The sequence below is a fragment of the Vulpes lagopus genome, chromosome 10, assembly GCF_018345385.1.
Source record: "Vulpes lagopus strain Blue_001 chromosome 10, ASM1834538v1, whole genome shotgun sequence".
In the NCBI taxonomy this organism is placed as follows: domain Eukaryota; kingdom Metazoa; phylum Chordata; class Mammalia; order Carnivora; family Canidae; genus Vulpes; species Vulpes lagopus.
Window position 1 is genome coordinate 19,321,940 of NC_054833.1, and position 24,272 is coordinate 19,346,211.

The 24,272-nt window shown below is 45.0% G+C and overlaps 1 long non-coding RNA gene across 1 annotated transcript; it reads right to left on the reverse strand.

The window, feature by feature from the left end:
• Positions 1-3,796: 3,796 nt before the first annotated feature.
• On the reverse strand, positions 3,797-12,277 carry LOC121500470. The gene is made up of 3 exons (XR_005990391.1): positions 11,479-12,277; positions 10,393-10,579; positions 3,797-3,889 (listed from the first exon to the last, which is right to left on the reverse strand). It is a non-coding gene; the product is annotated as an uncharacterized LOC121500470 (long non-coding RNA).
• Positions 12,278-24,272: the final 11,995 nt, after the last annotated feature.

Below are 24,272 nucleotides of genomic sequence, written 5' to 3' on the forward strand. Positions count from 1 at the left end.
GCACCCCTGTTCTTGGCAGGACCAGCTCCAACCAGAAGTGATCTGAGTCCTTCTCTGCCCTCTGTCTATACCTGTATATTCTGCTTGTACTGTGGTGCTTCTCTATGGGTTTCCCCTTTCAAAATAACGAACCCTTGGAGTGTGGGGATCATGCTGTTCCTTGAATCCTAAACCTTCACAGGCCCTCCTACAGTGCCTTATGCAGAGGTGGCGCTCTATTTCTGTTGTTTGGATCAAAATATGAGTGAATGGAACCCTTACGCTTCCCCCGTTTTTTTCTTTCTCTTTGTTTTTGGCCTTTCCTTTTCCCCAAGATGTCTGTCCTTGGGAAGCTCTAACAAACTCCAGCTTGATTTGCTGACAACGCCTTGAGATGTTATTTCTGCAGGGTTGCTTAGGTTTTAAGGAGAGGTTGTTGGAAGACAGGACATTTTATTTTATTTTATTTTATTTTATTTTATTTTATTTTATTTTATTTTATTTTTTTGTGTGAAAACAGTTCCCTTTTTTATTCCACACGTACTGTACACACAACCGGAGAAGGGCAACAGCTACTCCATTATTATTTTTGTTGTTGTTCAGTGATGTAAGCAGCACTTATAAATGTTACAAGAAAAACCCTGTAAGCATCCAATCCACCCGATGAAGAAAGGGAAACGTAAGGCTTTTTCTTCATCTTGTCTTCACGCCCTCCCCACCCCCCACCAAGAAAAAGGCTCAAGTATTTAAAACAATTTACAGGCGTATGTACAAAAGGGATGGGATTCTTTTTTTTTTTCTTTTTTTTTCTTTTTGTTACAACATGGAGAGAAAAAATCGACAAGATGAGCGCAAATGCATTTTCACATTCAAAAAAGAACTGCAGACCTCCTAGTGGCTCTAAGGGTGACCGTCAACGAAATGAATTTAAAAGAAAGAAAGACTAATGCTGACTTGTGAAGGTGTAAAACAAGCGGTGAGATGGAGACGGAATGTTAGAAAGATTGCACATCTATGACAAAGAAGCACTTACGGCTCCGATCACTTTTTTTTTTCCTTTTTTGTTTTTTGTTTTGTTTTTTTTTTTTCTCTTAAGGATGCTATTGAAGGGTTTTTGATAAAGTAGCCAACAGCACCAAAAAATAACAGAATGGATTTCCTAATGAAATCAGGCACAGGTGTCCCTCACGGGACCCCTCCAAGGCAGGCAGTCGTCTTCTCCCGCTCTCCTCTTTTCCAAAAACAGATGCATAGTGATGTGCTGGTAAAGAGAACCTCGGTGCTCCTCTTCCGCATTTTGCCTCGGCTCTGCCTTCAGCTGCGACTGCCCCAAGACACAGAATGGGGGTTCTCCGGTTTTTAAAATTACAAACTCATTTTGCACATGACAGAAGAAAAGACAGCCAAAGTAAAGCCATTTCTTTTCAAGTTTTGTGGTGTGTGTGTGTCTCCTATCCCTTTTCTTCTCTAGAAAAATCTGCTCACAATGACTTGATGGTTTTTAAAATTTGTTCTCCAAACTTCACCCTCTTCAAAAATGGGTTAAAAAGCCTTTTTCCCCCCAAGTTACCAAAGAAAAAAAAACAAAAACAAAACCAAAACAAAACAAAAAACTGAAAAGGCTTTTTTTCAGCCACAGGGGCGATACAAATTAATACAGCCCCTCAAGGGTTTTTAAAACAGTGAATATATGGCAGTTTCAAAAATCTGACTGCAGTATCTAGGTATTCTAAGTACAAAAAAAAGTTCAACAGTAGGGAGAAGCAGGCTCCATGCGGGGAGCCTGATATGGGACTCGATCCCAGGACTCCAGGATCACACCCTGGGCCAAAGGCAGGCGCTAAACCGCTGAGCCACCTGGGCTGCCCAGACAGGACATTTTAAAGCCATAATGGTAAATGGAAGCAGAAAGAAGGACCTGGAGGACAGAATTTGGGGACTCTGCCCTTCTGAGAGCTCCTTTATTTTCTGAATTAGAAACATTTGAATCTTTTCTTTAATTTCTCTATTACAAAGTGAGGGCAGAGACACATGACCATAAAAATAGTAGAATAAAATTTAGGAGGACAGGTATGGGTTCTTTTTTAAATAAGACAGGAAACTCAGAAGCCATTAAAAAAAAATAGAGAAATTTGACTACAAAAAATTAGAAATATCTGTATGGAAAAATATGCTTTAAACAACATTGACAGATGACAGGAGAAAAAATGATAATGTTTACCACCACAGAAGTTTACTATTTGATAAGTGCTTACAATTTGATATGAGAAAGCTAACATCCCAATAGAAAAATGGGCAAAGGATATTGCCTGTAAATAGGTGACCTATAAAAGAGGAAATACAAATGACCACTGTGTATGAGAACATGTTAGCCCTTACTTCAGTCAGGGAAATAAAAGCGAAATTAAGCAGATGTCAGTTTTTAGCCATCCATTTTGCAAAATTTGAAACAATCCATAGCATCCAGAGCTGGGAGGTTTGGTGCAATGGGCATCTTATCCATTGCCAGTGGGGGTATGCACTGCTGTAAATGTTTACCAGAGTTGTTTGGAAACATCTATAAAATAAATGATGTTTATAGTCTTTGACTGAAACACTAATCCTATTTCTAGGAATCTGAACTAAAGCTTAGAAAAATGAAAGCACCAGGATGTAGGATCACAGGTATAAAGATCATTTCAGCTTTATTTGAGGTGGGGTAGGGAAAGAAACACTGTATATCTCATCATAAAGGAATATGCATTCAAACTATGGCATATCATGAAGCTAATAAAAAGAATAAATGAGATCTATAAATTGGGGGTGGGGGCGGCCATGATATAGATTAGATTGTATATTGGAATACCACTTTTATTAAAAAGTGATAGAGAAAGAAAACCCTTTCCATATGTGTTCATATTTCTGTATGTTTATGAACTCCTAGACAAAGGTGTGAGGGTTAGGTACCAAACAGTAACACTGTTCCCTTAGGGGATGGGATTACAGTGAGGGAGGCAGGCCTGCCCTTAACACCCAGAGGTGGTGGGCCCGAGGAGAGAAGACAGATGGAAGCTTGGCTTTGTCTGCTCCTCAGCTTTTCGCTCTAGTGCCCTGTGCACCTGAAGAGACTTTGTGCACATGTGTGCTGGCATCACAGCCTGCCTGCTCCCCACAGCTGCTCCTGGAGTCTCTGAGTGCACTCATCCTGGGCCAGGCTGCCCATGAACATGTCCCAGGGGGGAGGGCGGGGGTGCTCACTCATCCTAGGTGAGGGCTTGAGGTCTTTTGGGTAGGGAATTCTAGCATCCTCAATACCTGGAATATGGTCTAATGGAGTCATGGACTCCAAGTTACTGCATCCTTGGCTCTGTAAACTCCTATTTCATTTGTGAGGCTTAGGAGTCTAAAGCAGAGAGCTAGAACAGGGGTCCTAGTGGCCCACGTCTAAGGGGGCAGGTACAGGGAAGAGGGGGAGAGGACTAAATACTCTTTTTTATGAATCTCTAAATTATTGACTCTTTACAATAAACTTTCAGGAATTTTAAAAAATTTAAGAAGTATCCCCTTAAACATTTTATAATTTTTTAATTTTTAAAAAAGATTTTCTTTACTTATTCATGAGAGACACACAAAGAGAGGCAGAGACACAGGCAGAGGGAGAAGCAGGCTCTCTGTAGGAAGCCCAATGTGGGACTTGATCCTGGGACCCCCGGATCACGCCCTGAGCTGAAGGCAGATGCTCAACCACTGAGAGTCCCCCCTTAAACATTTTAAAGTGAAAACCAAGACCCGAAGAGGGAAAAATATACTCAGCTAAATTCATCTCTAACGGAGAAATGTCAGGCACCATGTAAGTGTGAGTAGGAGAAAGACTTGAGAATGTCTACCACTTCTTCATACCTCGTCACTCCGTCTTGCCATTGTTGCTTTGCTGTAAAGTCAAGGGGCATATATGTCACGAGGTCAAGCACATATACATACATAAACATTTTTTTATATATAAACATTTTTTTGAGGAGATTTATCCACCCATCGAATATTTACCAAGGGCCCCTCATGTGTCAGGCAGCGTTTCAGGTGCTAAGAAAATAGCAAAGAATAAAATAGTAAAAATGCCTGCCCTCATGGAGATAGACATTGAACAAAATAAATAAATAAAAATAGAAGTGTGTTAGAAAGTGCTAAAAATGAAGTCAGGACAGAGTAAGGGATAGGGGACTCTAGTTTTACATTGTGTGACCAGGAAGGTCTTTTCCTGGGATAAGATATAAATCTCGATCTGTAGGAAATGAGGGAACCAGGTTGAGAAGGGAAATTAGGTGAAGTGACAGACTTGTGCAGCTCACTTTCTCCCCCGTAGAATTGATTAAATGTCAAACCAGACATGAAGAGACGTGGAAGAGACCTGGAGGAAACTCACATGCATATTGCAAATGGGAGAAGCCAGTCTGAAAGACTACATACTGTGCAACTCTAGTTATGTGACATTCTGTAGAAGGCAAACCTAGAGACACAAAAAGATCAGTGGTTGGAGGGGAGAGAGGTAGGGGGGATAGGTAGAGCACAGGAGACTTTCTAGGATGGTACAGTTATTCTGTATGATTCTATAATGGTGGATGCATGACATTACACATTTGCCAAAACCTAGAGAACTTTACAGCACAAAGATTGAACCTTAATGTACAGAAAGTAGAAACAATTTTTTTTTAGAATGTTAGAGAATCCCAGGGAGGAACAAAGATTCTAACTGTAATAAAAATGTATGAAACAGCCTCATTAGGGGAAAGATGCTGACCTAGGTAATACTGGGGATGAGCAGAATCTGTAAGACTAAAGGCAAGAAGAACTGCACTAACTACTGGACACTAACTGATAACATTGTTTCCCACAGTGCTGCAGATCACAGTTCTCTTTCTTTCTTTTAATAATTTTTTTTTTTTTGAGAGGAAGAGAGAGACAGAGTAAAAACAATGGAGGAAAGGCAGATGGAGAGAGAGAATCCCAAGTAGTCTCCATGCCCAGTGAGGAGCCCGATGTGGGGCTTCAACCCTGAGATCATGACCTGAGCTGAAATCAGGAGTTGGACTCCTAACTGGCTAAGCCACCCAGGTACCCCATTCTGATGATATACATGTATACCAGAATGGAACATTAAATAAATGGTTGGTGGATGATAGGAGCCAGGTTTCTTTTATTTTTTATTATTTATTTATTTATTTATTTATTTATTTATTTATTTATTTATTTTTAGGAGACAGGTTTCTTAATGTGGGAGTGGGTATTTACAGATGTATAAGGGGAAGAGGCCAAAATGGACCATCTCTAAATAGGTTAGAGTTGGAGATGTCAGTAAAAAATCATATTTTACTTAACATTGATATAGATAGTTACATATGGAAGTATATATATATATATGTGTGTGTGTATATATATATGTATATATATACATATATATCTATATACATGTATAATATGAGTTGGTATAACCACAAATATTTCTTTGCACAATTCTCCTAAAAACAGAAGAGGAAAAAAAAGTATCAGTGAGTATACCTTGGTCTCATTCTTGATTTCAAATGCCATTTTCTAATAAAAGGAACCAGGGCTTCTTGGAGAGTAAGGACTGGGGTTACTTTCTGGCACCTTCTAATGCCAAAAACTCAGGAAGTCTGTCCGCTTCCCCAACCCCCACCAAAATGAGGGTGGGGGTACAGAAGACAACCAAAAGAACTCTCCTTGGCTAAAGCAGAAACAATTTGAGCAATATAAAAGTAGAACTGGATTACAGCCCAAAGTATAATATAAATATTCACGAGTCCATATTAATATAAATAAATAGATGAATAAGTAAATAGGGAGGATAGACAAATCTTGGTGTATAGGAATTTCAAATACTTGTACACTTTACCCTCAAGGATGTGGAAAGAACTGCCCAGGTAAGGACTGACCTCCTTCCAAAGAGTACCTAGGGTTTGGGAAGACGACATGATTGTGAATTGTTGGGGGCTCTGGGGTGGGTTGCAAAGACACTCCTAGAATTTAGGGAACTCTTTCCTTGGTGCAGATGGTGGAGTCCTGCCAAACTCAGGTCTATAGATCTTTAATACACGTGTGGCCTGGTTGCGGCAGGGCTGAGGTGTGATTTGAGGCCCTAGGCAAGTGAAGGTGACAGGGAATTTGGTTTTTGTGGCCAGAGGTGCTGGTAGGGTTTGGAAGGAATCTTACTCTGGCCTGAGGCGGGAGGAGAAAACAGTGGCTGGGGACAGAAGCACTGCAGGATCCCGTGGCAGCTGGCATTCTCAGGCTGGCTCTCCCTTCTAGGACATGTCCAACACCTACCTCCTTCCAAAGAGTAGGGTATGGGAAAAGAGGGGGGAAGCATCTCTTGACAGTGGAAACAGCTGACAGGGATGGCCTCAGCCAGGTGGTCAAAGTCAGCATCAACCGAAGTAAGTTATGTTGATGGTATGTGATGAGAATGATGCTTACCCTCTGTGCTCTTCCTCCCCCAGAACCATAATCCCAATCTAATCGTGAGAAAAACATCAGATCAACCCAACTGAGGGACAATCTACAGGATACTGAATCGGTACTCCTCAAAGCCATCAAGGTCATCAAAAAACGGGAAGTCTGAGAACCCATCACAGCCAAGAGGACTCTGAGGAGATGGCATCAGGAGATGTAATATGGGATCTGGGGGGATGGATGGGGACAGGATACAAATGGAGGGAGACTTAGGAATCTGAACAAAGTGCGGATTTTCCTCCAGAATGTGTCAGTATTATTATGTATGCAATATTATTAATGATAATTAATTGCAACAAATGTACAAACTGAGGTAAGATTTTGATAATGGGAGAATTGGGGTGTCAGGTGTACGGGGACTCTGTATTATCTTCTCTGATTTTCTGTAAATCTAAAACTGTTCTAAAAATGAAAAGCTATTATATATATATATATTTAAAGATTTCTTTTTTAATTAATTAATTTTTAAAAAAGATTTTATTTATTTATTCATGAGAGACACAGAGAGAGAGAGAGGCACAGACACAGACAGAGGGAGGAGCCTGCTCCCCATGCAGGGAGCCTGATGTGGGACTCGATGCTGGGACTCCAGGATCGCACCCTGGGCCAAAGGCAGACGCTAAACCACTGAGCCACCCAGGGATCCCTATTTCTTTAATTTAGAGAGAGAGCTCAAGCAGGAGGGGCAGAGGGAGAGGGAGAGAGAATCTCAAGCAGAGTCCATGCTGAGTGAGGAGCCCAATGTGAGGCTCAGTCTCATGACCCTGAAATCATGACATGAGCCAAAACCAAGAGTCGGATGCTCAACAGACTGTACCACCCAGGTGCCCGTCTATCACAGATATTTTTAAACTCTTGTGAAATTACAATCGTGACTTTTAAACCCCGGTTTTGTCCAAGGGAAATGTAGCTATGGGCTTTTGTACGCATGGGCTCTGGAAGGACATTGTTAGCATGTGAAAACTGGTGCCTGGATCCTTTTTGCAAGTCATTCTGTGGCTTTGGAAGGCTACAGAACACGATGGGGCTCCCAGAACGTGAGTGGCCTCGAAACAACCCCTGGGTACCTCTCAACCTTCCATAACAGGGTTCTCTGCTTCCAACAAACTGCAATTTGCCTGACAAGGAAGGGCTCACCCGTGTCTTCTGGAAGTGGGTATTTTCTAGTAAGGGACAGGCCACCTCGTATTTGGTTAGAGCTACCTGGGAATGTGTAAAGTTCTATCCCAAGTTTGTTATTTCAGAGCTGGCCTTTGAACACTGAAGAATTCCAGTGACTTTGGATCATTTTATTTTCTATCTCCCAGGGGACACTGTCAATAATTGACATTGCACAGCATTGGGTTATCTAATAACTCTGGATTTTCTGCTCTAAGGGAGGGGAATAGAAAAGTAGCTCTTTGTTTTTTAAAAGGGGAAAAAAAACCCCACTCCTCCTCTTGGTTGGGGGTAGTAGGGGTGCCAGAAGCTGGCCTTGGCCAGGCTCAGGAGGGCAACTTCTTGAGGATTAGGTAGGAAGGAGGTTAGAGACCCGAGTGTGTGGGAGAGCTGGCCTGGGGTCCAGAGGTGCTGGATCTCTCCCTCCTCTCAGGGAATCCATCCTTGTGTGGATGGCCAGGTAAAGTGAAGAGGGGATCCCCTGACAGCCGAGAGGCGGATCCTTCACCCCTTCCCAATGGCAGTTCCTGAAGGGATGATGCTTGTTTGCCTCTTGAAAAGGAACTGGAAATGCTCTGAGCATTTTGGGTGACTCATAGCAGTCTGGTGTATTTGTAAATATCATTCCTTGGACAGATTTAAACAGGAAGCCTGGAAAGCCTGTTTCCCCAACACATTGCCCTAGAGGTTGAATTCTGCTTCTGGGGAAGAGCAGAGGACACACTGATGTCCAGTTTCATTCGAGGTGGGACCCCAAACCCAACCACGTTGGCCATGGAGGAGGGGCCCCGCTTCACCGTGGTGAAATACAAAGGGAGTTCTCTCCGGGGGAGGGTGGGAGCCCCCCACCTCTGTGCTGCCCCCTCCCTTAACCTCGACACATTCCCCGTCATCCCATCCCGTAACTCGTGGGCCACTTTTAAACCTCAGTGCCTCTAGAGCCTTTTCTGGCTGCCAGAAGGAAACGTGAGAAAACGTTCCAAAGCCATCACCATAAACGCCTCGCATGACGTTACGCAGCCTTCTTTTGCTTTCTTACCTCTCATTAAAGGTTTGCCCTGTTAATCTGCTTTGTCTACACTGGACGTGTGCTATTCGAGGTGTGTTTTTCTTTCTCTTCCTGGTTCTCTAACAAATTTCTAAGCTCCAGTAGGTGGTGAGTGAGTCAGACCTATCATTTCGTGGAGCTGTGTGGCGGAGCAGAGGTGGGCAGGGTGTGGGCTGGGGTCTGGACAGGAGGCGCGTTAGAGACCTCGGGCCCACGGGGACTGGAAGGCAGGCTAGGGGAGGGAGGCAGCCCCTGGGCAGGGTGGGGGGGGGGGCGACAAGGAATGGAGGAGTGAGTTCCAGAGGCTTTTCTTTCTCTCCCACCTGTCCCTGTCTCTTCCCAAGTGCGAACGTGTTTTACGCTACACTGTGAGGGAGGCGACGTTGTGGTTTCTCCTAATTCCCTGTAAGATTTCCAGACATGACCTGTCCTTCTCCTGGCAGGCTGAGTTCTCTTCCCCCCACCCCATGAGTCTTGGGTTGAGTCAATTCCCTCTAAGCAGGGAATAAGAAGCAAAAGAGAAAAAGAGGAAAAAAGAAACTGGTGGAAAGACATCTGTGCGTGGGGATGATGCTTATCTGCGGAAATGCTGTTTCCACGTGCGCTGGGATGTTTGAAGCCAGAGACTTAGAGAGCAGAGGAGGACAGGGTTTTCCTCCTTCTCCTCGCCTCCCTCCCTCCGTCTCTCCCTCTCTCCTCTTTTCATTACAAGAATTGGATGTTTGCCCGCCCAGACAAAGCTGGCTTAGGGAGGAAAAGCTCAGGGAGGAAAAGCTCAGGGAGGAAGCAATGTGAGGAGACTGGAAATAGCAAGGATCCGGACACGCTTGGCCTCCCAGCCCTGAACCCGCAGAGGAGGAAGCTGCTCTCCTGCAGTGGCCGGGGTCCTGGTGGCAGGGAGTGCCACCCACCCCTCTGGCTTTTGGAGTGCCTGTCACCAGGCTGCAGGAGCCCGGGCTCCCGCTGCTAGGAGTTAGGAGGAGCGCGTGCATGTAAGATGCTTCTGGCTTTTTCCAGACACAAGGCCACTTTCCAGTGTGAGAAGCAGCTTGGAGGACGCGGGGTGATGAGATAGAGTCCCAGCTCAACCCCAGCGCTTACTCTCCTGCCCTTCCTCTGCCTCCTTTCTTCTTCTCATCCACCAGCCCCCCCCAGCCCCGTCTGCTTCCCTTTGCTCTTTTGTTCTTCTCTTATCCCTTCTTCTTCTCCTTCTTATTTTCTACTTTCTTCACCATGAGCTTCATGCTTCTTGGTGTTTATCACAACTTTGTGTTTGACCCCTCCGTTGGCCAAAACGGAGTGCGAATCTCATGGAGAGAAAACGTGAGCTGTGTCATGGAAAGCTGGTGCCTGCCTGCAGGATGCTAGGGAGAGGCAGTGGCGTTTTATAATATAGAAGGCACGTCTGCTACCATTGATTGATTGAGCACTGCTTTTACGTGTTCTGACCGCCTGGCTGAGCAGCGTGATGGCCTCTGTCTTACTGATCGGGAGACCTAGGCTTGCACAAGGTCATGTCAGAGTGTGGCGTTGAACCCAATTCTGGCCTAATTCTGAAGTTCCCCTTGCTTTACACAGCTGTGAAGGTAGTGGCTGACGTGGCCATGAGTGCTGGGGGAGGGATGTGTGGGTGGCTCCCGTTCAAATGTCTGAAGCAACCAGCTCCAGTGTTGGCATTACCAGAGTCACCTGCTGGGCCTCACCTGAGTTTCCAATTTGGATCCAGGGACGGAGCCTGAGAATGTGCCTTTCTAATGAGGTCCCAGGTGATGCTGAAGCTCCTGGCCTGGTGACCACACCTGGAGAGCCACTGGTCTGAAAGGCTTTGGCTTCACAGTCGGGTGGTGGGTCAGAGCTCAATCCCAGGTGGCAGGAAATATTTTCGAGATCCTGATGTGAGTGCAAGGTGGGTGCAGATGGAAGTATTTAGTTAGTTTAACCCTGTCTTATTTCCCAAAGGCCTTGATATGCCTTATAAAAACATTCACAGTATAAAACTGATAAGAGTTGAAGAAATTAAATCAAGGACAAATGGAGGCAGGAGTCTAATATAGGTGGCTGGAATCCAATAAGGATAACTTTCTCTCTTTGTTGGCAGAGCTGTATGCACTTTCCTCATTTTCCTGGTTGGTGGCATCCTGTTTTCGTGGTGGGAAGAGCCATTTGAATATTTTGCCCTTTGAATAAAATTCTCCTTTTCGCAAACTGCCTTGTAGAGAAGGTCATCTTCTCACTCACACAATTTAGCAGTTACGAACTGATGTTTATCTTTTTTTTTTATAACCTGATATTTGGCAAAATGGCAAGTGTGCAATGTGGAATAGTTGAGCGACTGTATTTTTTGGATACCTATTACTTAGTTTCCACAGAAAAGAAAGCTAAGAACTATAATAGGGAGGCCCACAAGAAAGCTGAAATAGGATTCCTATCTTTAAGGCATTTACAACCTAGCTTGGAGAAAAAGATGTACATCTACACAGCAGGAGACGAAGTGTGTCCTTTAACAGAGGTCAACAATTCTAAATTTAGAAATTCATGGAAAGGGAAGGTCAGTATAGGTTGATGCGGGCACAAAAGCATGAAATTCAAATTGACAAAATTAAAGAGACAAAGACAAACGGGAAACTGAGACAATTTTCAAGAGTTTTGGATCTAAAAGTTAGCATAACTTTGTATAAACAAAGCACCCAATGACTTCCCTGGACACACGGATGGCTGTGGTACGGTAGGGAAGGGAGCTGACTTTATCTTTGGAAAACTCAGGCTGAGTTAACAGATTTGCCACTTACCATTGTGTGACCCTCCAGCTGTCATTTGACCTCTTTAAGTCTTGGTTTCTGCAAAACTAAAAAAACCGGAAATTTCTAGTATCTATCTGTACCAGCTGAGCCTCAGCTAGGGAAACAAGCAAATATTTGAAGCCAAAGGGCATTCAAGCTGGGAATTAGGTGCTTCAAAACCGTAGGACAGACTGGAAGAATCGAAGCTTCGAGGAGGACAGCCAGTGGCTCACAGCTGAGTCAGGGAGCTGCTGTTTCCACGCGGAGGCCAGGGACGGGCTGGTGCTGCCCACTGGCCAGGGCACGCAGAGACCCCTGACCCCAGCCAAAGCTCGCGCTTACAGCAACGCCTGGGAGTTGGCTGCTGCTAGGGGAAGAATGCTTTCCATCTCTCCTCTGCCTTCCAAATCTTGCACAAGGGCATCATATTGGCAGAAACTACACTGGAATCCAGTTGGCGAGGTCATTGAGCAAGTGCAGGCCTCAGGCTTCTCGTCCCCAGAATGCAGGGAAGAGCTCAGAATTGGGGTCGGGAGGAGACCTAGTGCCAGCAGAAAGCCCCCAGCCTACTGACTCAAAGGATAATTGAGAGCTTACGTTACAGCCCATTTGTGGGTTATAAAACCAGGTTAGAGGGTTGTGACCAGCCCTTTAAAAAAAAAAAAACTCAAATGGATTAAATAGAAAATAACATTGTGCATTGCACAGGGTAATATGCGAGCGTGCGCACCGGTGTGTGTGCAAGTGTGTGTGTGCCTGACACACTGGGTCATGATGTATAAGGGTCAAAGAGGTCTGAAAACCACAGAATAAAGAATCAATGACACGAAATGATTTGTGTGCCTTTTTTTTTTTTAAGATTTTACCTATTTATTCATGAGAGACACACAGAGAAAGGCAGAGACACAGCGGGAGAAGCGGGCTCCCTGCGGGGAGCCCGATGTGGGACTCGATCCCAGGACCCCTGGATCACGCCCTGAGCCAAAGGCAGATGCTCAACTGCTGAGCATCTGAAATAGCTTTTAAAATGTACCCTGAACACCGTACTCATCATCACAGAGCCTTTCTGCAGATTGAATGCTATCCGCATTCAGACAGCAGCCTCCTTGGATACCCCCATTACCAACATCTGGAAATGAAAATAATAATACTCCAGAGTCAGTCAGGTTCATACCTCAGCAAAAGCAGGCTTTGAAATTTTATTAACTGAAAAACCATTGTCGGCTCTTTCCTCATAGCCCACATTATTTCAAGGAGTCTCATATCTTTGGGAATGGGTCGAATTTCGTTTTGCTCAAGGGTAAATGAAATTTTAAACTGGGTACAAACTGAATCATTTAATTTTTTTTTCTGGTTTAGAAATCCCTCCTTATCTCTCCTTCCCTGAAACTCCCTCCTTTTTTAATTGCTTGTAAGAGGCAGCCCACGATAGGGTAACTGGTTTTTCCTGGAATAGCAAATACATAATAAAAAGAGCACCATTTTACTCCTAACAATTTACTGGTTGTTCTCTGAGCCCCCTGGGAGGTGGGTGAATGTTGTTCCTCTTCTCTTTATAGCAAAGGATGTATGACAAGGTGATAGGATCCAGGTCAGTGCCAAGTAGGAACTCAAAACCCAGACGTATTTGCTCTATAGAGAACAGTATTTTCTGCCTCCCCCCGCACCCCCGCCCCAAGCTCAGGTGAACAGAGAGCTGCTATCAGCCCAGGGCTATGCTTATCTAAGTGTACCTGTGTGTTTCTGGGCTGTGTTTGTCCCTGGGCGGCAGGGAGGCCAGGAAATGAGCCGGAGCTCTCTTTGCCACCCAGGAGGGCTGGAGAATCAGGGCAGGGGATGCAGGATTGGGGGACCGTGGGTGGTGGGATGGGGATTATTCGGGGGAGGGCCTGAGACTGTGTAAGAATAATGGGGAACATTTTTTTTTAACTTTTTAAAAATTTTTATTAAAAAAAAAAAACACAAAAACACAGACTTCTTTCACTCCAGTATGTGGTATGTTGCATTTTCCAGTTTGTTCAATGCTTTAAAGCTCAAGGATGCCTCTGCTTTCAATTGTACATGGGCCTGAAGCATCCTAGCTTTTGGCAAGCAGGCAGGAGACTCAACAAAAACCAAAATAGGAACAAGGCAGACTAAATGCAGGGCACATCTGTAAACATATTATACATTTGAAAATTACAATATCAGTAAAAGTGATACAGTTTACAGGTGAAATGAAAAATGCGTTCAGGAAGCATGAAGAGTACGTAAAGAAGCCCCCAAAACTTCTCCTGAATATTTGTGCAGGATTAGAATATAAGCCAGGAGAGAGAGATTCTGATCAGATAGGTTTGATCAGAATATCCTGTGCCCTGAGTAGTTGTAGGGGTCGTCTGAGAGTGGATTTAGGGCTTTGGGGACTTAGAGAAAAATGATGTTAAATTCCAAGTGACACAAAGAGCCGTCTTTTGAAATGAGAGTAAATGGGATCAAGGAGTAAAGTTCCTTTTTGTTGATAAAATTTCAGAGTCTGTGCTAGATGCTTAGCCTTTCCATCTCCATTCCCCCCTCTCTCTGCCTCCCCTCCCCTCCTTCCTTTTCTTTTTTTAAAGATGTATTTATTTGAGAGAGAGAGAGAGAGCGCACCTGAATTGGGGTAGGAGCAGAGGGAGAGGGAGAGAGTGTCTCAAGCAGACTCCCCGCTGACCATGGAGCCCAACACCTGCATGGGACTTGATCCCAGGACCCTGAGATCACCACCTGAGCCGAAACCAAGAGTCTGCTACTTAACGGACGGAGCCACCCAGGTAGCCCCTCCCCTCCCTCCTTTCTTAAAAAATCATCTCTCCCAACAGTCTTACGGCTGTTCCCACTTTAAAGATGAAATTGTGAGGTTCCAAGAAATTAAGTAGCTTGCCCAAGTTTATACAACTAAATGAAAAAGGAAGATTCGAATTGAGCTTCCCCTAACTCCCAAACCCACATTCTTTCCAAAACATTGCTACAGTCCCTCTCTTCCAGAAAATGGAATGGAAAATGTCTGTGGAAACCCGATCACTGTTCCAAGCTATATTACACAGTGAGACTGTTCTTATGTTATCTTCGTGTATGCGGTCTGTGCCCAAAATTTCCATGAAGCGTGCTCCCTCCGTGGCGGGCCGTATGTTCTGAAGAGAGGATTTTGTGGGGTTGTGGCCCTACAGAAGCTTAGGAGGAGTGGGTGTGATCTGAAGGTCACCATCCTTGGAATAGAAACTCCTTGGCCACTGGGAGTTATCCTTGCAAATGCCAGGCAGTCCTGTGGCCCAGTGGTGGTGTCTTAGTTTCTTTTGAGTGTCCGCTGTATGATTCGGGCTGGGACTCATCAGGGCCGACCATATGATTTGCAGGGCCCAGGGTAAAATGAGAAGGCAAGGCCCCTTGTGAAACATTTATTAAAGAGTTCAAGATGGTGAAGGTCGAGTATGCCGTACGTGCAGAGAGTTCTGAGTGTGTGGTTGCACAGGACGTCCGCCCGTGAAGCTGACTCTGCAATTCACCCACGTAGTGGGATTCAAGAAGATAGTCGCCGAAAGCCTGCCTCCTTCATGTGTCGTGCCGAGGTTACTAACACGCACACATCTGGTGGGGTTGGAAGGGAGATTCTATGAAAAAGCAAGTCAACGGCAGCAGCTATCATAAACTCACTTGTTCTTTCATTCATTTGAAAGGCATCTATTGACTCCTCGCGGTGTGCCAGGCAGCGTGCTAGGTGCTGGGGACCTGAAGGCTTCACTTGAAGCATGACCGGTATATACTTGCCTCTCCCAAACAGTAGCCATGGCCCGGGAGACCCAGAGCTGCTTAGATACTACACGTGGCAAATAAATGGCCACGGAGTCTCTTGACCAGTTTGTTCCCTGAGGAGGCTCTTCATCTTGGCCCAGAGATCCACACGCTGAGGGCTTCCTGGCCTCTCTGGGGGCAGGCAACAGAGGCTGACTGTACTACCTTAATGGAGAAACAGGATTTATTGGAAAGGATGGGGAACAGAACTAAGGGAAATGCGGGATAAGCAGGCCTTGTGAGGAACCGACACCCAAGCAGGTTTAGGCAGCCTGGGGAGAAGAAGGTCGTGGTCCTATCCCAATGTTGCTCTAAGCATGAGCCAACATCAGCTTTATTTATTTATTTTGGCAAAGTCATGGGACTTTGGGACCAAAGTCGTGATCCCGTCCCAATTGTGCTCTAGGAATGAACCAACGTCAGCTTAAAAAAAAAAATTATTTATTTATTTTGGCAAACTGGGATGGATGCCGAGATGAGAATCAAGCCTCCTCTCAGTGTGTAGCCCCTGGCCTCAGGGGCAGGGCCCCATCTTGTTTCATTTTCTATATTGTCTTTATTTGGTCTCTGGGGCTCACTCTCTTCCCCACACACAGTTATGGCAAGTGTGCCCGATGTATGGCATGGTTGTGTGTGCCTATACAGGCGTATAAAATGCATAGTGTGTGTGTTGCATATGTGTGTTCATGTGTAAACTTTACAGAATTGGGTTAGTACTGTAGGTGCTGTCATGAAGTTTACCCTTCTGCTCAACAAATGGCTCCTCTGAGCTGGTGTCCATAGTGGTTCTAAGCTGTACGTTGTGCTTCATAGAATTTTCCACTGGGGTTCAAAATCCATTTTCCTGGACATGGTCACCTTTTTCTGCCTCCAGTTCCCCCACGACACGAGCTCAGGGCGAGGAGCAGTCTCATGGATGTCCCCTGTTGATTGACCTGGACACAAGTCTTACCTGGTTGTGTGGAGATGGAGGCGGGAGGTGTCACTTATTCATTCTTGGGCTTTCCCTCTGGAGGTTCTCATTCAGGAGGCCTGAAAGGGCCCTGGAATCCTCAGGTTTAACAAGTGTTCCAGGTGGTTCTTACTCTCAGGTACATTTGGGGGAAGCTGATCTACACTATAGGCCCTGAATGGGGTCCCTGGGCCAAGGGCACACATGTTCTCCATTTCGCTCTTCTCTTGAAAGACTGGCCCATTTGGTCTTCACCATCTACTGACTCTTGGTTTCATCTCTGATGGGTTCTCATGTATGACTACTTGCTCTTTACGTGACTAAATTCTCCTTTATCTATTTGATTGAAAGTATGATGCGTATTTCTAAGTTCTGTTTCCCCTGGTCATTACTGTGAAGCCATCGAGCACGGACCGTTGTCTTCTTTGATCTCAGACAGGCTCTCTGGTTGTCCCTCCCTTTGAATTCATGCTCCTGCAGAATATCAGGTGCTTTGGATGGTGATGTGAACCTCCGGGGAAAGTCTTGTGCCACTTCTGGATCTTAGAGAAAGTGAGAGAAAGTGTATGTGTGTGTGTGTGTGTGTGTGTGTGTGTGACTTGAGGGAGTGATGGTGGGTGGGGGGAGCCAGGGAGAAAGCCTCAGAGAGAGAGAGAGAGAGAGAGAGAGAGAGAGAGCCCTAGTTAATTTAGGTTTATCCTTCTTTTTACCCCCACCTGGGAGGTCTTTTTCAGAGATAACAACCTAATGCTTGAGAAGTGTTACGGGGGTGGTGAGGGGAGGCATTTGTGATACAATTTTGGAACCATTAGAGGTTCCAACAGTGTCCTGATGTGTCTGTTGTCTGCAGCCAGGCCTGGGTTAGCTGATTTTTTTTTGTCCCCAGGAGCAGAGGCAGTGTGGGCGGTGACAGACCTGGGGCCTGTGAGGGATGGAGGGCAGCATAAAGGCAACACTTTGCCTTTCTGCAACCCGTGTACCCAGCCCTCGTTTGCTTCGTTGTCATGCTGTGTACCCATCTCTCTGTCCTCTCACTGGGGGGGTAGATTAGTTTCTCAGGTCTTTTAAGTTCCTTTTTTTTTTTTAAATTTTTTTTATTAATTTATGATAGAGAGAGAGAGAGAGAGGCAGAGACACAGGCAGAGGGAGAAGCAGGCTCCATGCACCGGGACCCCGACGTGGGATTCGATCCCGGGTCTCCAGGATCGCGCCCTGGGCCAAAGGCAAGCGCCAAACCACTGCGCCACCCAGGGATCCCCGGTCTTTTAAGTTCCATGGAGTATCTTCAGGGCCGAGCTCCTGGAAGGCGGCAGCCTTATTACTGAGCCCTGTTTCCAGCTTCTGTCCATTTTCTGGGCTTGTGCTGCTCTGTTCAGGATTCACAGGGAGACGGCCTTACTGGCCTGGCCTAGGCCATGTGCCACCCCTCTGCCAGGGCAGGCCATCTTGATTGATTGACAGGTAGAGAAAGCCAGTGAAATTGCTGGAGGAGGGGAAAGTAGGTAATGCCATGATGTTCCCACAATCTAGACCTTTCCCTCTTATGGGGGAAGTTGCAGAAAGTTGGTCCAGCTAATTAGGAGAGCCTCAAACCAATGATTTTGCTCACATGACCACCCACTGTGCTTGCACCGCCATCCCACTGAGGGCAAATCTTGTTTTGAGACAGTACAAGCGCTCTGTATAGTTGATGCTTAGCATTGATCCAGTGTCAGTAGCCCAACCCACCCCCTAGAAGCCTTGTTTAGTGGGTGATCTTTGCTCTGACCTTGCTCCAGTTTAGGAGAAGCTGGTCCAGATGCCCAAACACCAGTTTCTCACAGTGGCAGTTAAACTAAGCGAGCTCAGTCTAGAATTCCCTTGGACTCTGACCGTTTACAATGATTCGGGAAAACTTTGCTTTTAAGGTTTCTGATTTCGAACTATCAAGTGTTCTAAGCATGATATCTACCAAAGATGAAGCTGAAGAAAACTCTCAGGAAGTGCGGCGATTGCTAGCATACACAAAGCAGCGGTTAAAGGCCACAGGCTTTGGAGTCAGGCATTCTGAGTATTCAAGTCAAGGCTCCCTCAGTATATTATCTGTGTCACCCTGGGCAAGTTACTTAGTCTCACTGTGCTAAACGATTTTTATATTAGACCACATATTTAGAGTCCTTAGTCATGACACAATATAGAATATTTAATCATTACTATATTGGTTACATTTCATGTATCTGTTATGCAAACATAAAATAAAAAAATACTTAAAAATAAAAAGAAGTGCTTTTTTTTTCTGCTGTCATCTTCAAAATATCAATACTATTGGTTTTGAAGAAAACCAGTAATATTGGTTTTCTTACTGCCCAAAAAATGTTACATGCAATATTTTTTTGATATAACTTTCCCAGGAAAATAAAAAGAGCTTTGAGCCTTGAGCTTTCCTGGGACCACGTGATTTCTCCCTATGCTCCCCTTAAAAAATGGCAGCTGTAACTGAACCACTCTTGTCCCAGTGGAAAGTCTACACAGAATGCAAATATGTAAAATGGATGAAAGCAATGCAGTGAACACACTCAGGCAGGTTAAATCAGCATTGATTGTCAGAAAACTATTTATTTTTGTGGAGTTATTTATATACATCCATGGATAACCAGAATTGTGTGTGCGTGTGTGTGTTTAGGTTTTTATTTAAGCAATCTCTACACCCAGCATGGGGCTTGAACTCACTACCCCGAGATCAAGAGTCGCACGCTCTTCTGAGCCAGCTAGGTGCCCTGGATAATCAGAATTTTGGAACACAACTGAAAACCATTATAGCATAAGGCAGTCAATTAAAAAAAAAAAGCTGTAGTCCCTGTAAGATATGCACATGTGCATGCGTACACTTACACAGACACACATGAACCTGACAAAGCATGATGGTGCAGTGCTAATATTTTGTCCTATTGAATTGCTGGCGTTTGATAGAGTTAGCCAAGAGGAGACTTTTTTCCCCTTTGTTTAATACTGTCCAGCAGTGGTTTGAAGGTCTTTTCAATCCCTTTCCTGTTTTGAAACCACCTCGTGTTCCCATGTGATGTAGCCCTGGGATATCCTTCATTTTCATCATTCTGGATTACAAAGACAAATGTGTTAGGCAAAAGCCAAGGGGTGGTTGTTGGGGAAGGTGGAGTTGGGCTCTCATGACGTTTCTGCCTTGCTCCATAAAAGCCTTAGCCAGAGCTGCGAGGGCCCAGTGTCTGGACCTCAACCGTTTCATTATGCTCCAGTGACTTCCAGCTTTCAGTGTCCACATCCCCTGCCTGTGGCTTTTTCTGGCACGGGAGAAGGTCACTCGGCCCTCATACTCAAGGCAAGTTGGAAGTGCCATGGAATTAATACCACTTAGGAACGGCCTTCAACCAAGGACTCCCGAGAGTTGACATGAACCCTAGCTCCCTGGACCCTCTGGTGGAATGATTCTATGGTCTGCAGTTCACGCTGTTTCCAGTGTCCCCTTCTAGAATCATCCATGGTGGTAGCCGCCTCATGAGGCATATTCATGGCGCCTCTGCTGTCCCTGCATCACTTGCCTGTTCCCCAGTTGGTGTAGCTTTCACTCTCCAAGCAACTGGCTTGCTCTTGTAATCCTTGTCTCAGGGGCAGCTTCTGGAGCGGGCGACACGGGGGTGGGGAGCAGGAATCCAAATAAGACGTCATGTTTAGCTTCACTTCCCTCTTTATACAACTTCTTCCGCTCATCACTCTTTCAAACTCTTAAGTTTGGGCTTGTGGTGGCCCTGCGTGTACAATATGAGCCTGTCTTCCAGCCTCCAGCTGATTGGACCAGGGAGGGAGAGCTGCTGAGCCTATCAGAGTCCCTGCCCTAGGAGTTTTGGAGATTGGTAGGGATGGTGGGAGTGGAGGGGGAGTGGAGAGGGGGTGGCAGGGGGTGGAGTCGGGGGAGACTCACAGAGAAGGAGACAGAGAGATTGATTGAGCGAATCTTTCCCAGGTGGGGACTGAAGCAGGGACACTTGGGAGCTATGAACACATCCTGCATATATCTGTTCTGGGGATCTGAGACAGCTCAACTGACCTGCGGAGAGCAAAATGAAGCAGGTGTGCAAGGAAAAGCATAGGTGAGGGACACAAAAAAGTACTGCTGTGGTTTTGGCAACCTTCCCACTTCTGGTTTCAATCTTTTCAGAGGCATGGCTCCATTTCTGCTATGACAAGGTACCTATTTTTTTTTATTTTTTATTTTTTTTTTAAGAAAAAATGCTCCCTTTTTGTTTCAGCTAGGATGAGTTGGCTTCTTTTGCTTGAGGCCAGGCCATCGAGTGCACATTTTATATTATAATTCATTCCTATGAAAAATAGTGTTTTTATGACTGTTGCCATCTCAGCCCTGGAATTAAGATATTTTATTTTATATTTGTTTATCCCCTTCCCTCTGGAGACATGTTAGCAAAAGAAAGAGGTAATTTCCTTTCCTCCTTCAAGGAAAACCCAGGGGCCTCTTTTTGTGGAGTTCTGTGTACCTGAAGACAATCCCTTCTTACGTCCTGAGATCTTGCCAGAAGGTGGATTTTCTGAAAAGGTGTAGGCTGTGTGTATGGGGGCTGTGTGGGCACCAAGGGTTGGGTAGAAACAAGCCTGAGAAGAGGACTGCAGGACTCCCGGGCTGCTGGACCCTTGCAGTCCTTGACAGCATTTCGGAGGACCTTCAGTGTCAGGTACAGTGAAGCTAGCCACCAGGTCCTGTGGTCTTGAGGATGTTGGTAAAGGAGAGGGAAGATGTGAGGGGACGTCTTTGCAGCCTGCCAGGGTGGCAGGGCATGCTGGGTGGGAGGACCAGCCCCTAGCAGTGGTACCGAGGAGCAAAGAAGAAATAGTGACCTTTCAGGAGTGAAGAAAAGGTTCTTCCCATTTCTCTGAAGCATTTGAGCCCTGGGATTATGATGCACTACAGGATGGTGCGCATGAATATTGCCTAATATTGGCCATTCTAACCAGCCTTGGCAAGTGGGGTGTCTTGGTCCGTTCGGACTGCCATAACAAAAATGACCATGGACTGGTGCTCAAACAAGGAGCATCGATTCCTCACAGTTCCGGAGGCCCCAGCAGATCCAATGTCTAGTGACCATCCTCTTCCTGGCTTGTAGACCGCCACCTTTTTGATGTATCTTCACATGGGTGAGGAGGGTAGGAAGAAGGAGGGAGAAAGAGAGAGAGAGAGAGCCCACACACCCGAGAGACCTCTCCTGTTTCTTCTCATAGGGACACTAATTCCATCGTGAGGGCTCCACCTCCATGACCTAATTACCCCATAAAGATCCCACCTCCAAATGCCATCACATCGGGAGTTTGGGGGTTCAACATGAGCTTTTGAGGAGGGGCACATGCAGTCCACAGCCTGGAGGCTGGCACTGGATTTAATTTGAGTAAGACATTTCTTATAATACCCCAGGTGTGGTGGAAGATTTCATAGCTGCTACATTTGTACATTTGGCTAAGTTATATGATAAAAGATTCTTTATAAGTGTATTTTGCCTCACAAGAAAATTTTGGAGGTGACTGTTTCTTGCTGATGTTTTTAGAGGATGGCTTAATCTACCATAAAGGCTAGAAAGGAGTCTAAGGAAAATAGAATTATCTGAGGAGTGGTAGATTGACGTTGGACCTCTCAGAGAGCCAGGTTAAATGAGAGAAACTGACTCTAGAAAAGGAGATTTGGGAGAGTATATATCAGGAAGTCACTGAACAGACAGAAAGACCAGAGAATGAGTCTAAGAAAATGGGAGGGAATCAAGGGAATACGGATAACCAGAACCTAGCCAAGATCACACCTCAGGATAGAGTGACACTGCTGCCAGACACTGGCCACCACAGGGCACTGACGGCTTTGCCACGGGTGGAGTCCATCCTATGCTGTCTCGTGCTTTTGCATCACTTGCTACAGGCTCAGGGTCCTGGGGGAGCCTCAGGTTGGCCAGGCACATGTTGTTTGCCCAGGTCCGGCCTCTGGGGCTCAGGGACAGCAAGGATCTGGCTTTCTGGATCTAGGGGAAGGTGTGAATCCTATCAAGATAATGACAGCTTCTCCATATACGGCAGTGGAACCTTCCCCCATAAAGTCACCGTGATATGTACATTTCCACAATGAAAACACCCATTGCTTGGGTCCTTGTGAATGGGGTGGCCACCTCCATGTCCCTCTCTTCTTCCTTAAGTTATCCACTCCTGTGACTGCAGTTCTATCTCTATGCCCCCTGAAACCTCTAGCTTTGTGGCTATTTCTCTTCTGAGTTTGACTATTACGTTCTATTGACTACTCCACATAGTCTCTTAGGTGTCCCTCAAACTCAACCGAACACCATCTTTTAGAAAGGCTGTATTTGGGCTGGCTAAGGTTGTGGGTCCTGGAGCTGGAAGCCTGGGCTAAAATCCCAGTCCGGCCACAGCTGTTACGTAACCTTGGGAAAATTACAGACCTCTTTGTGGCTTGGTCTTGTCATCTGTAAAATGGGGATAACACCTATCTCATAGGATTTTAAAGATGATTAAATGACTCAATACATGAAAAACACTTTAGAATATTGCCACATACATAGTAAATCCCTCAACTAGTTATTATTGTCCAGTACACTGGACGTCCCCTTATTTTCTTTTTTCAATTAATACTCCTTAATGATACAGGCTAGAAACTTCTAGATCACACATGACTGCTTTTCCCTTTTTCTTCAATGCCCTTATTATACCAGTCCAAAGTCTATTGAGTCACCTTCTTAAATGGCTCTTAAACCCTTCTTATCCACAATCTTGCTACCACTGTCTCAGTTTGGGCCACCGTCAACCATTGCTTGGATGATTGAAGGAGTTCTCTAACTAGTTTCTTAGCCTCCGGGTGCTTTTAGGTTAAATGAAGACATATAATGCTCTAGGATGATAGTGGGAATACCTAACATTTTTGAGATACTACTATTAGCTGGGAAGTGTTTAAAGAGCTTTACATGAATTAGTTAGTTCATTTAATTATCACATCTACCACATGAAGAGGTACTTTTGTAAATAGGAAAATGAAGCACTGAGTACTTAGGGGACTTGCCCAGAGTTATACAGCCCTAATGGCCCAGGCAGGATTTGAACAAAGGCGCTCTGTCCATGCATTTCACCAAATATTCTCCCCTATGCAGGTGGTCTCCAAAAAAGGCACAGAGTCCCTGGAGAGTCATGGGTGAAAAATGTTAGAACTTCTACTTATATCTATTTTAAACTAAAATTATGAAATCCTTTAAGATTGATTAATATAAAATATATGGATTAACATTGGTAGTCTCACGTCGCCTGTCTGATGGTCCTTGCTGCACGTAGTACCCAAAGAACCTTTAAGGGAAGAGGGGAGTTGATGATTTGAGAGGTTGACAGTGACATTTTCACACAGATTTGCTGCCATTGACTTGTTACGTGTAGCTCACATGCTATTAGGGTGTCATCGATGCAGGCGCATGCTTGCAAAACCGACTCCTAAAAAGTACACTATTATGGTACTTTTAATGAAATGAGAAGTGCTCATGAAATATTCATCCCAAATAGAGGCTTACTCAGGGCAAAGAATTGTCAAACCTAATCATGAGTGTTCCAAAACTTCTGACATTTCTCATCTGGTAAGTGGTTATTAGTTATAAACTATTAGAAAATAATTAGGAGAGGGATTGCTGGATGGTGCAGTCAGTGAAACATCTGACTCTTGGTCTGGGGTAATGTCTTGATATCAAGGTCATGAGATCGAGCCCCCAGTTGGGCTCCACGCTCAGCAGGGAGTCTGCTTCTCTCTCTCTTTCTGCTCCTTCCCCTCCAATAAATAAACAAATCTTAGAAAATAATCTTGAGAAATTAAGAACATCCTAATAGGTACCTTGGAAGTAAAATGGATATTTTAACAATGAGTGAAAGAATCATTGATTTTCACAAGAAAACTATGTTGTGGAGAAAACATGTTAAAAACAGATCTTTGGGAATATTTCCAGTGCTTGTAATTTCCTCTTCTCTTCTCTTTCTTTCTTTCTTTCTTTCTTTC